Source organism: Leptodactylus fuscus, chromosome 1 (assembly GCF_031893055.1).
Source record: "Leptodactylus fuscus isolate aLepFus1 chromosome 1, aLepFus1.hap2, whole genome shotgun sequence".
Lineage (NCBI taxonomy): Eukaryota > Metazoa > Chordata > Amphibia > Anura > Leptodactylidae > Leptodactylus > Leptodactylus fuscus.
Genome location: NC_134265.1, coordinates 192,523,735 through 192,536,710, shown reverse-complemented (window position 1 = coordinate 192,536,710; position 12,976 = coordinate 192,523,735). Strand labels below are relative to the sequence as shown.

Here is a 12,976-nt window from a genome sequence, read left to right as displayed (position 1 = left end):
TAGAAAGTGGTGTTAATTTATTACAACACACAATGACTAGGCCGATAACCACTTCCAAACTGTCCAGACGGCATGAGTCAGAATTACCATGAAGCTAAGCACTTAGACAGAAATGAACAGTACAGGATTCCTTTTACTTCTGCCTTTTCAATCAGACTGAAAAATTGCACAACAAAAAAAATGAAGCAGAAGTCTGAAGGGAAATGCTCTTTTTGCTTGCTGTAAAATTAAGCCCAGATGCACACAACCCTTCTGCTTATTGTGGACCTTAAATCCACGAAAAATAGGCGTGTTGGTCCGTTGTAGTCTGTTGCAAGGGCTTATTCACATGAAAGTGAATAAAACAGCCGTGTGATGGCAATTCGAAAAAAACAGTCATCACACTGCCATTCTAAAGCCAATGAATGTCTATGGGTCTTTTTGAAAGTCTATTTTTATGTCTGTCAAGACGGCCAAAGATAAAGCATGTCAATTTTTTTGATGTCCATTTAAATAGTTTTAAAAAAAATGGACATGTGAATAGACCCATAGACATTCATAAGTTTTAAAACACTCATGATTGTTGTTTACAAAAACAGACTATTAGGCTAGTTCACATCTACGTTTGGGTTTCCGTTTGGGGGGTCCTCCCGAAAAGGGCGAAAAATGCGGAGAGGCGAACAGAATCCCTGTTTGGAGAGCCAACACTGATATGAACACAGCTTCACTCACCATTGTCTGAATAAGCCTTTACCCCTCATTCACATCTGCGTTTGGTAATCTGTTCGGGGAGTCCGCATGGGGACCCCCGAACGGACTACCGAACACTCTGGCAAGCAGTTTGCAGTGAAAGCACACAGACCCCGTAGACTATAATGGGGTCTGTGCGCTTTCTGCACGGTCTCCGCACGAGTCATGTGGACATGAAAGTAGATCACGAAGTACTTTTCTGTCCACATGTTCCATGTGGACACCGCACGTAGAGCACACAGACCCCATTATAGTCTATGAGGTCCGTGTGCTTTCACTGCACACCGCTTTGGCAATGCATTTGGTATTCCATTCAGAGGGGTCCCCATGCGGATTCCCCAAACGGATTACCAAATGCAGATGTGAACGAGGGGTAAGACAATCTCTGAATTGTTCTTGTGAATTTAGGCCACTAGAATTCATTTGTCTACAACAACAATGTAAGGACTCATGCATGTTATAGTTTTCTTCACCGTTCTCCTGATTCCTGATTTTGGAAAAGTTACATGAACCTCAGATTGTAAAATCTTCTTCATAAGCAAGGGATTCACAGGTAAATTCTATCAAATTTTTATTTTGTAATTGAAGTTTATTTGTGAAATTTTTTTTCCTACCACCCGTCACAGTCTACTATTAAAAAGAATAAAACACAGATTATTGGAATTTTCAAAACTTTATTGTAAATAATAGATGAAATCCAGAAATACTTTCCACAAAGCGTGTATATATTAGATTTATTAGCCCTTTCTGTAAAATCTTCATTGTCTGTTCTTTTTTTGTGATGGTCTTCAATATTCCCACCAAAATTTAAATTGTTCATGGCTTCTATTACTCTTTGCAACCTAGACAACAGACATAAAACACAATGTTAGTGTAGAAACTTTTTGAGAAAAAAACCCCTTTCAATAAACTTTACTGCATACTTTTCCTCATTGTATATACTTATGATTAAAAAAAAACGAAAAAAAAAAAAACATACATTGGGGCAGATTCACTTGTGTATTTTTGACATTAAAAAAATGATTTTTTTTTTAACACCACTTAAAAGGGATGTCTGGGATAAAATCAACACCCTCCCCCAGCCTACTTTCTAACTCACAGAATGTCATCTATAATAAACCCCACCCCCATCCTATCATACTTGCCTGTCTTACTGTTCAGATCTTCTTGGCACGGGAGATTACTTCCTTCCCTCTTTTTGATTTCTGCCAGCCTCCCATGCCTGTGCAATAAAGCCAGAGTGCTGGTTACAGTGCATGCCGGCTGTCACGGGATGGTTAGAGTCTATACTATAGGCAATGTGTAATATATATTTCATGTGGAATGTATTCTCTAACCTGTTGTATACATCAATGTGTAGTTGGCTGATTGGGGTCTAGTGTGTTAGCACATTGTATGCAAATACCTCTAACTAGTGAGGACAATGGGTGGAGATAATCTGATCAGTGTCTCCAAGAAGATGTTGGACGGTGCATTGTCCATAGTAGACAGGGAGTCTGCTCTCCTTGGTATAGGTGAGGGGGAAGGATCTGTGACTCAGCCCTTCCCACCCACAGATATAGGTGTAACAGTCGTAGTATATAGTTGTAGCTAGCAGTTAGTAAGTGTTAGCCGGCCTGTGCACAGCTCTGTAGAGAGCCAGAATTTAGTTACAGGACCAAGGAGCCAAAGCTATCATTGGATTGTGACTTCTGTGGACTTATTGTTGTTACGGTTGATGTGACCGCCGCCGGCTACTAACTTTGTGGATTACAATAAATTGCTGTTGTCTCCTGACCTCTTGCGTCCGTGTTGATTCAAAAGACCATCCGGAGGAAGACGTATACCTTTGCTCCGTGACAACTGGTTGGCAGCGGTGGGATCAACAGCGGACAGCGAGATGGACTACAGCAGCGCAGCGATTAATGGAGCCACAACCTCAGAATACAGGAACTGGACTATGGCAAGTCTACAAGTAAGGGCCCGGGAACTAAACCTGAGTTACCAGGGAAGAACGAAAGAGCAACTGATCGAGGCACTGGAGGAGATGACCCTGCAAAGCGACCATGAGGAGGGCTGCCCCCAGGAGACAGTAGAGATACAGGAGTGGCAGGTACAGACCCAAAAGAGCAGATGGGTTGTTTTGTATGAGGAGGAATTGGCAGTGCTGGGGCTAGGAGCAACTGCAGAGCAAAGGAGTAGAGCATTACAGAGGGCTCAGGAAACGGAGAAGGAGGAACAGAGAATGGCGCATGAAAAGGAAAGAATGGCGCATGAAATGCGAATGGCTGAGATAACTATGAGGAATTATAATCAAACGTCGACCCCCAGCCCAACAGTGAGAGAACCACCATATGTCTCCCATAAACACTTCAAGACCTTTGATGAAGCGGCTGGGGATGTTGATGGATATTTTCAGGACTTCGAACACCAGTGCCACCTGATGGAAGTCCCAGAGAAGGATTGGGTCCGGTATCTGGTGGGGCACCTACGAGATGGGGCTGCGGAAGCTCTCAGAGCCATGGACCCTAGTGATCAGCGGGACTATGAGGCCATTAAAAGAGCGGTGCAGAAGTATTATGCAGTCACTCCAGAGACCTACCGAGTTCAGTTCCGCTCTTTGTCTTACAATGGGGGAAGCTCCTTCCACATGTTCGCCCACAAGTTGAAGCAAGCATGCAAGCGCTGGCTAGAAGGAGAGGAGGCTGTCACAGTCGATAAGATCCTCCAAGTCATACTTAAGGAACAGTTCTTTTCCCAGTGCCCCGCTGAGATCCGTGAGTGGGTGCTGGAACGGAACCCAGCCACAGTTGAGCAAGCTGCTTCCCTTGCAGATGAGGGCCTGACCATCAAGCCGCAGTGGAAGAGGTTGTTTGCAGAGGAGCGGAAAACTACCACAGTCCGCCAGACACCCTTCATCCAGCCACCCACCTTTCGTGCCCGGCCTCAGGATTACAATTCCCCCTCTACCTTTGCCCCAGCCCATCGGCCTCCAGCTATGAACAACCCTGTCCCTAGACAACGACCTACTGGAAGAATGCTAGAGCGCAGATGTTTTGGGTGCGGGCGGCCTGGACATTTGCAAGCTAGTTGCCCTGTTAACATGGGGGCACGGGCCACCGTGGCATCCCGGCCTATTCACTACCTGGGAACCACCCCTAGGACAGAAAGTTTGGCCCCATTTCCAGATGACCCCATGAATGACCCATCTGTTCCACCTCCAGGGGTCTATGGGATTCAGCCTTCTGCCACACATCCCGCAAACCTTCAGCGGAAGCACTTGCAGGAGGTCCTACTGGATGGTCGAACAGTTGTTGGATTCCGGGACTCGGGAGCTTTCCTAACGGTAGCGGACCCCCGAGTTGTGCGACCCGAGGCCCTAGAGGAGGGCCCTGGCATTTCTATCAAGTTGGCAGGGGGTACTCGGAGACGTATTCCTAAAGCTACCGTGGAACTTGACTATGGTTATGGACCAAAACGATGCACAATTGGTGTGATGAGCGGGCTGCCGGCTGATGTTCTGTTAGGCAACGATGTTGGAAATCTACAGTGCCACTTTGTGGGAGCAGTGACCCGAAGCCAAGCTCAGGGAGAAGCCAACATGGATCCACCGGATTTTCTGCCAGATGCCAGCCCTTCAACCCTACAACTTTACCATTCAGCACCGCCGAGGGAACCAACACCAGAACGCAGATGGGTTATCCCGGGCCGGAGGACATATGATCTATAGAGACTGATGTGCATTCCCCAATTTACCTGTGTAGGCCAATTGTGTCATGCACATGTTTTGAGAGGGGGAGGGGTTGTCACGGGATGGTTAGAGTCTATACTATAGGCAATGTGTAATATATATTTCATGTGGAATGTATTCTCTAACCTGTTGTATACATCAATGTGTAGTTGGCTGATTGGGGTCTAGTGTGTTAGCACATTGTATGCAAATACCTCTAACTAGTGAGGACAATGGGTGGAGATAATCTGATCAGTGTCTCCAAGAAGATGTTGGACGGTGCATTGTCCATAGTAGACAGGGAGTCTTCTCTCCTTGGTATAGGTGAGGGGGAAGGATCTGTGACTCAGCCCTTCCCACCCACAGATATAGGTGTAACAGTCGTAGTATATAGTTGTAGCTAGCAGTTAGTAAGTGTTAGCCGGCCTGTGCACAGCTCTGTAGAGAGCCAGAATTTAGTTACAGGACCAAGGAGCCAAAGCTATCATTGGATTGTGACTTCTGTGGACTTATTGTTGTTACGGTTGATGTGACCGCCGCCGGCTACTAACTTTGTGGATTACAATAAATTGCTGTTGTCTCCTGACCTCTTGCGTCCGTGTTGATTCAAAAGACCATCCGGAGGAAGACGTATACCTTTGCTCCGTGACACCGGCACTCCGGCACCATTACACAGGAGCTGGCAGAAGTCAATAAGGAGGAGGAGCCAACCCACAGAAAAAAGTGTCTTCTGTGCCTAGAAGATCAGGACAGGAAGACAGGTAAGTATGATGTGTAGGGGGTTGAGTTAGTTAGTTGGGAAGGGCTAGTAGTAGTCAGGCTAGCTAGGGAAACAGGGAGGGGGTGACAGATGGTGAGAGGGAGAGCTAGTGTGTCAGCTCTTAGTGAAGTGGAATACATTTTGGTAGTTGTAGAAAAAAAAAAAAAGAACAGGAATCTACTCCTGTAAACAAATGCAGAGGATGCCAGGAGCTCCCAGAGAAACCCAGAAATATACATTTTTTTCTCCCATATGGTGAGTAGTGGTGGTAGTAGTAGTGGTGAGTAGTGAGGGACAAAATCAAAATGGTCCAACGGTGGTTTTTTCAACACTTTGCTAAAAATTAAATAGAAAGAGATCAAACTATCAGACTTTCCCCAAAATGGTATCAATAAAAATGACATCTCATCCTGCAAAAAAAAGCTTGAAAGCATTAAAAATACTATAGAAATTCAGTATCGCTGTGACTATACTGACCTGCAGAGTACAGGTAATGTATTGTGGGTTGATCAAGGCCTCCAAGACTGCCATATTTATCCCTGTATTAGGACAGAATGTCCTGGACATCAGTTTTACATGTGATGGATCCCACTTCATACATACAGAGTCTGATGGATCCCACTTCATACATACAGGGTCTGATGGATCCCACGTCATACATACAGGGTCTGATGGATCCCGCTTCATACATACAGAGTCTGATGGATCCCACTTCATACATACAGGGTCTGATGGATCCCACTTCATACATACAGAGTCTGATGGATCCCACTTCATACATACAGGGTCTGATGGATCCCACTTCATACATACAGTGTCTGATGGATCCCACTTCATACATACAGGGTCTGATGGATCCCACTTCATACATACAGTGTCTGATGGATCCCACTTCATACATACAGGGTCTGATGGATCCCACTTCATACATACAGGGTTTGATGGATCCTGCTTCATACATATTGGGTCTGATGGATCCTGCACTGTAGTGCATGGAAGCTGCTCTGCACTAAAGGAGCCCCACAGTTTGCGTGCACTGTTATGCAAGCCCTTTATCTATTACCTTTTATGTCTTATAATTTGGCTTGACATACCATCTTTCCAACGCTATTCCACATTGGAGTACTTTTATGCCGTATTGACTCTCTAGCGTCTATTGCTTACTAAGTAGCTGTAATTTCATTTTCTCTACGGTCTCATATTATTTCATCAATCAATTCCCACAAACAAATGAATCTCTTTTTCTCAAATCCACCACAAGTGTATTTGTATTGTCTTGTTCTTTCACCTGTATCCCTAAGGGAATATTCTATTTGCGGTTTGACTGCTGTAGTCTTTTAGTGCAGCTTCCAGATATTGTAGTTAAAAATTCTGTGTGCACAATGTATTTGGAAACCATTTTCCCATGGCTGACATGCTGTACGGAAATCAAGTTTCCACAGAAGCTTTTTAAGTATAAATTATGGCAAAATATGATGGATTATGATTATGGTTTGGTTGCAGTTTTAAGATACAGTACAGTATAACTTTCTGCAGCACAACTACTGGCTTATCTTTCAGTAGCCTTAGGCTAAGTCCAAACAGAAACACAGCATTTTTGGCTTAAGTGGAATTGTTGTAGAAAAAAATGCTGCTTTTTACAGTACAAGCAAAGTAAATGAGATTTTGGTTAACCTTATCCACACATTGTAGACAAAAAGAGCTGCAGAAAAGCTGCATTTTTTGGCTTTGGCTCAAAAAAACGCAACAAAATCTGCAATGAAAAAAGCTTTGTTTCCACAAAGTGGGGTTTTAGCCTAAAACAGCAATGATACTTGAGTAAGAACTTTAAAATAAAATGTTTCTTAGGCCGGGGCCCCACGGGCCGGAAATGCCACGATTTCGCCAAGGTGGGTAAAATCACGGCGTTGTATAGCACTTGCAAAGTCGATGGGATTCATGCGAATCCCATGCCCATTTTGTGGAAAAATATCACAGCGCAGACTCGCTGCAATTTCCAAAACCGTTGCAGTTTTGAAAATCACAGCATGTCAATTATATCTACGGAAACCCCGGTGGCTTTCCCATAGATATAATTGCAACAGAAAGTCAGCGGAGGAAAACTCTGTGAACTTTTTGTTCAAAGCACTGCGGGAAGAACTGCAATGCATTCACGCTGCGGTTGTTCCTGCAGCTCTTTAGCGTGGCGGTTCTGGCCCGTGGGGCCTTAGCCTTAAACTGGTCTAGGTTTATTGAAGCTGCCAGTTCAATACTGCATAAGATTTTTACATTTCTTTATTGTATGGCTTCATCATTGAAAATTCCGTAATATTTATAAATTGAATGGTACTTGCAGTCTATGAAAATGATAGGTATAATAGAAAACTATATATAATGTTTATTACTTAATCTGTCTACAACATTGTTTTATAATATATCATGTATTTTATGTTCCTATACATATTATTAATATAAATAGACATAGTATTTGTAAGGTATAGAATGGCTTGGATAGCCCCATTAAGTCTAAGCCTCTAGAGTAGGCCTCTCGCCAGACAGCTCTGTTATACTATTACCATTTTAAGTCATTTCTTCATGTAGATCGTAGAAATGTTAGGATGTCATTTCTACACTAAACGCAAAACAATTCTCACATTAAAAAGACAGTCCCGATCCATATGTACCATTTCCATACATATTCTACAAAGGTGTGAAGATGAAGACAAAAAGGTCTGCCTGTATATGTGGGAATAGTGGTCTCTCACAACTGGGAACAAAGCTGTGGAAAACTAATACATTGAAGAAAGTGTGTCAGTCTTTCACCCCGGTAATCCTGGCTTCTTATTCAATGTAAATCTTTTTTTTGTCTAAAAGCCATTTGTTATTATTAAAGGTGTTCACCAACCTTTAGGGTAAGACCACACAACAGTTGCTGCGAATGGGAGCGTTTTGGTGTTTTTTTTGCATGCAAGAACAGTACAGCAAAAGCTAAAATTACAAATATGCCACAGATTGCAGCAAGACCACATGTGGTTGGGGTCCTTGATCAAAGCATGGCCACATCGTAACCACTGTGTGCAATCTCACCCATCTAAATTTGTGTCAACTAAAGGAGTTTTACCATAAACAGAACCATATTAAGATTTGTAGACAAATTAAAAATGAAATACATTTGCAAATATAGATACATTTTTCTCTAAACATCTTCATGGCGACAGTCACGTGTTTTGCTGAATTGCCAATGGATGCAACCATGAATACCTGAGCTTTCTAGGGTTTGGGACTTGTCAGAAAAGCAGCCATGATTTGCTTACTTTGGCTGGATTATCAGGCAGGGACACTACATGCACCAGAAAATAACCCAGCCACAGTAAGGAAATCCTACAAATGTCAGCCCATAGATCTAACATTCACGATCGTACTCGCTAGCAAACTATCAAGACAAAAGACTGTCTCCACTAAGATGATTAGAGAAAATCTTTAAATTCTTCAAAATGTTTCATTATTAATATTTGCAAAAAAATGTTTAACTTTCAATGAATTTAGATATGTGGCTGTTTATGTGAAAAGGGCCCACACTGTCGATATGGAGTTCTTGGTATCATTGTAACGGTTATGGTGTAACATTGTTCGAAACAGCAAAAAAATTTTTATTGAAAGCACAATTGACATATTTTTAAATAAAATTTTTGCATAAAACAAAATTGTGATTTTTTTACCCAAATATGTTTTGGACTATTTTCTCTATAATTAGTATCGACGATCTGGGCCCTTTTCACGTAAACAGCCACATATGGTTATATTTATTGGAAAACTCCTTTAACTTAACATCTAAAGACTGTAAAACACTAGTCTAGGTACACAGTCATATCCACGTGGCAGGAATCCCTCATCGGGGACCAACATTGAATGTCTGTATTGCTTTTAGTTGACTGATTTCACATTGGTGAACTAATTAAAGAGTTTTTTGGGTGGGTTAAATAAAACCTCACCACTTCAGCAGTGATACTGCAGCAGTCCCGACCATCTCTGCTTTATGTATTCTTCCGGGGAGTCAAAAATGAAAATAAAAAATGGAAAAATGTCACCGGCGGGAAGGGGTTAATCTCTTAGATGCAGCATTTGGTAGGAAAGGGCCCACTCTATTATCCAAAATTCCACTTCAACCCAACTGCTATGATACATATGTGCAATCAAGCAATCACATGCTCTATTGGTAATAGAACAAAATGAATAATATTTTAAAATATCAATAAGGAAAAAATACAATAAAACATTTTAGTTAGAGATGCCACATTTGTAAAAAAAAAAAAAAAAAGCCCACATTCAGCTTAAAGGGGCTCTATCAGCAAAATTTTTAAGGTTTTTTTTTGTTTAAAACATAAAAGAAACTATAAAATTTAGCTTTTTCTGGGGCAACACAGTGGCTCAGTGGTTAGCACTGCAGTTTTCAGCGCTGGAGTCCTGGGTTTGAATTTCATCAAGAACAACATCTGCAAGGCGTTTGTATGTTCTCTCGTGTTTGCGTGGGTTTCCTCCCATTCTACAAAAAGACATAATGATAGGGGAAAAAAGTACATTGTGATCCCTATATGGGGCTCACAATCTACATAAAAAAAAAAAAATTCTTTTTCCATAACAATTCTGACCTTAATGAGTTATATATATTGCACAGTGAACACTGTAACAATAACACCCAAGTGACAAATACAAACTTTAGGGAATTGCTGTTTTTTCCCCCAGCAATCTAAATACTATAAAATAGACACTTTTGTATGTATACATTACTTATATACATATGAAACTTACAAGTATCAAGTATGAAAACATATATGTAAATAATACCTTTGCATGCACAGGGGGCGGTCGTGCACGATACGATGTCATCTTCTGGCATGCCTACCTCTTCTTTCTTCTCCTTTCGGCGACACCCTCTGGTCCTGGCTCTTCCCCAGCTTAATCTTCATCTTCTTCTGGCAGTTCAAATCCGATTGGTTGAAATCCGGCGCGTTCGCAGTAGCGCTCCCTCCGGAGCTACTGCACACACTCCGGCGCCATTTTTCTCAATGGCAGGAAGCGCTACTGCACACGCGCCGGATTTCAACCAATCGGATTTGAACTGCCGGAAGATGAAGATTAAGCTGAGGAAGAGCCAGGACCAGAGGGTGTCGCTGAAAGAAGAAGAAAGAAGAGGTAGGCGTGCCAGAAGATGACATCGTATCGTGCACGACCGCCCCCCCCCCCGTGCATGCAAAGGTATTATTTACATATATGTTTTCATACTTGATACTTGTAAGTTTCATATGTATATAAGTAATGTTAGTCAGATAATGTTTGCGTTTTTTTTTCCAGTTATAAATTGGGCATTGTTTTAATGCTGATTTTATTTTTTCATATTTTTTTATTTTATTATCTGAGAATAATGTAAACAAAAAAGAAAGAGAAATGTGTCTCTTTCATATTTTTCATGTTTTTTTTTTTTTATTATTTTTAAATATCACATTGAGCACTATGTGTATAGCAATCAGGAAGACAGGGTGGGGAAAAAAAATGCTTTTGTCTTCCCAAAACCAGGTTCGTCTGTAGTAACAACCGCTTCCTTAATTTGTGCAACTGCTATATATATGTCTTTTCAGTGTTGAGAGTGGACCACCCAGAAGTATAAAGTGATACAAAAGCAGTTAAATGGTCCCTAACTTTTCAACAAACTTTATTTAAAGGGATTCAATCATTAAAAAGCAAATTTTTTTGTCCCTAACACGTAGGAATAGCCTTAAGAAAGGCCATTCTTCTCCTACCTTTAGATGTCTTCTCCGTGCCGCCGTTCGGTAGAAATCCCAGTTTTCTTCTGTATGCAAATGAGTTCTCTCGCAGCACTGGGGGCGGTCCCCAGCTTTCAAACAGCACTGGGGCGTCCCATATGCTGCCAAAGAACTCTCCAGCGCTGCCTTTATCCTTGCCTGGAATGGCCTCTCCCTGCATCTTCTTCCGGCACTGGCTTCAAACTTCTAGGCATGTGCAGTCGGCTCTGCCATCGGGCCTTGGGCAGAGCCAACTGCGTATGCCCGCGGCTATTTTCTTGTGGCCGCTTACCCAGCTTACTGTGTAAGCAGCCACAAGAAAATGTCTGCTTACACCAGTTTACTGTGCAAACAGCCACAAGAAAATTGCTGCGGGCATGCGCAGTCAGCTCTGCCCGAGACCCGATGGCAGAGCTGACTGCGCATGCCTAGAAGTTTGAAGCCAGCGCCGGAAGAAGATGCAGGGAGAGTCCGTTCCAGGCGAAGATAGAGTCGGTGCTGTCATGCTGGAGAGTTCTCTCGCAGTATTAGGGACACTCCCAGTGCTCTTGGAAAGCTGGGCACCGCCCCCAGTGCTGCGAGAGAACTCTTTTGCATACAGAAGAAAACTGGGATTTCTACTGAACGGCGGCGTGGAGAAGACATCTAAAGGTAGGAGAAGAATAGCCTTTCTTAAGGCTATTCCTACGTGGTAGGGACAAAAAAATAGCATTTTAATGATTGAATCCCTTTAATAAGTGACTATATTTTGTTATATATGTTAGCAGAGAAAAATGCTTCTTTCTCTTCTTATAACCTAGTTTATCCGCTCCCCTTCTACTCTGCTAAATTGACCTTCTTTTCAATTTTGCTATTTCCATCTGATCACATGATTCAGATATCATGGACACCAGTCTTGAAACAGAGTATTCAAGTGTTCATGTCAGTAAAAACAGGAGACTTTCTTCAGTGTCTGAGTCACAGTACTTGAGCTATAGTCAATAATCATAATGGTTTGAGTTTATTTGGCCTTTGCAATGTTTCCACAAAAATGGGATTTCTGGACAAGCTGTCCGGGAAAAAAAAAAAAAAAAGTTGGCATAATTCTAATGACATGTCAACCATTCTGCCTTAAGACACAGACGTCTTAAGTTATGAATAAAGCAGACTTGCTCATATACATGTTTGCATTTGTGATTTTAAGAGTTTTGTTCCTTGAAATCTGACATGTATTTTCTCAACAGAAATCTGAGGCTCTGTACCCTCTGCTATGGATTTGTTCGGAGTGTGCAGCAGATCTTTTGCATGTAATGGAGCTCATTTTCTTCGTTTCCATCTGAAATAAGTGAACTGCTAAAAAAGCACATAGAAATGTTCTGCAAGTGGCGTTGCAGAAACCCCACTCATGTGCAGGGGATACAGACTGTTCTGTATTTCACAAGAGACTTCACAAGAGATAAAGGTGTAAAATCCTTTTGAACTCCAACACCTGTGAACGTACTGTAAGTAACTTATTTTTCAGTCTTTTGTGTGTCATAAGCAATGTTATAATGAGGGTTTTATTCAGTTATTTTACATTTTGTGTTTCTCAACACCTCGATACTGTGAACACTGATGTGTTCAGCATTCACGGCCTGCATTTCACGCTGTTTGTCCTTATACATGAGCAAGCCTGGGCTTTTGCTAGGTTGAGTTCTCACTTTATAGTAGCTACAGGGTATCCTAATCATGAAGGATTTGTTAAATAAAGCTCTACTTGTTCTGCTCTGTAAACAAATGTCTCTTAATCCTTCCCTCTCTGCTTAAAGGGTCATTCAGGGATTCTTTCAACTACATATTTTTGTCATATTAAAAACTAGAGAGGACATAAAGCACAGTAGTGAGCAGTGGCTGCTCTTCAGCCACACGTTTGTACATATTTGTCTAGCCAGAAATCATTTTATGCCCATTATGTATTTATTCCCAATGCTTATATAGGGGCAACATATTCCTCGGCACTGCATAGTATTCACATAGCTC

The 12,976-nt window shown here is 41.9% G+C and overlaps 1 long non-coding RNA gene across 1 annotated transcript in view; it reads right to left on the bottom strand.

Annotated features, from left to right (window-relative positions):
* Positions 1-1,476: 1,476 nt before the first annotated feature.
* LOC142212721 (uncharacterized) overlaps positions 1,477-12,976 on the bottom strand; it is an 83,813-nt gene continuing 72,313 nt past the window's right edge. Inside the window, exon 6 of the long non-coding RNA XR_012717210.1 lies at positions 1,477-1,571. This is a non-coding gene — a long non-coding RNA (uncharacterized LOC142212721). The remainder of the gene's footprint in view (positions 1,572-12,976) is intronic.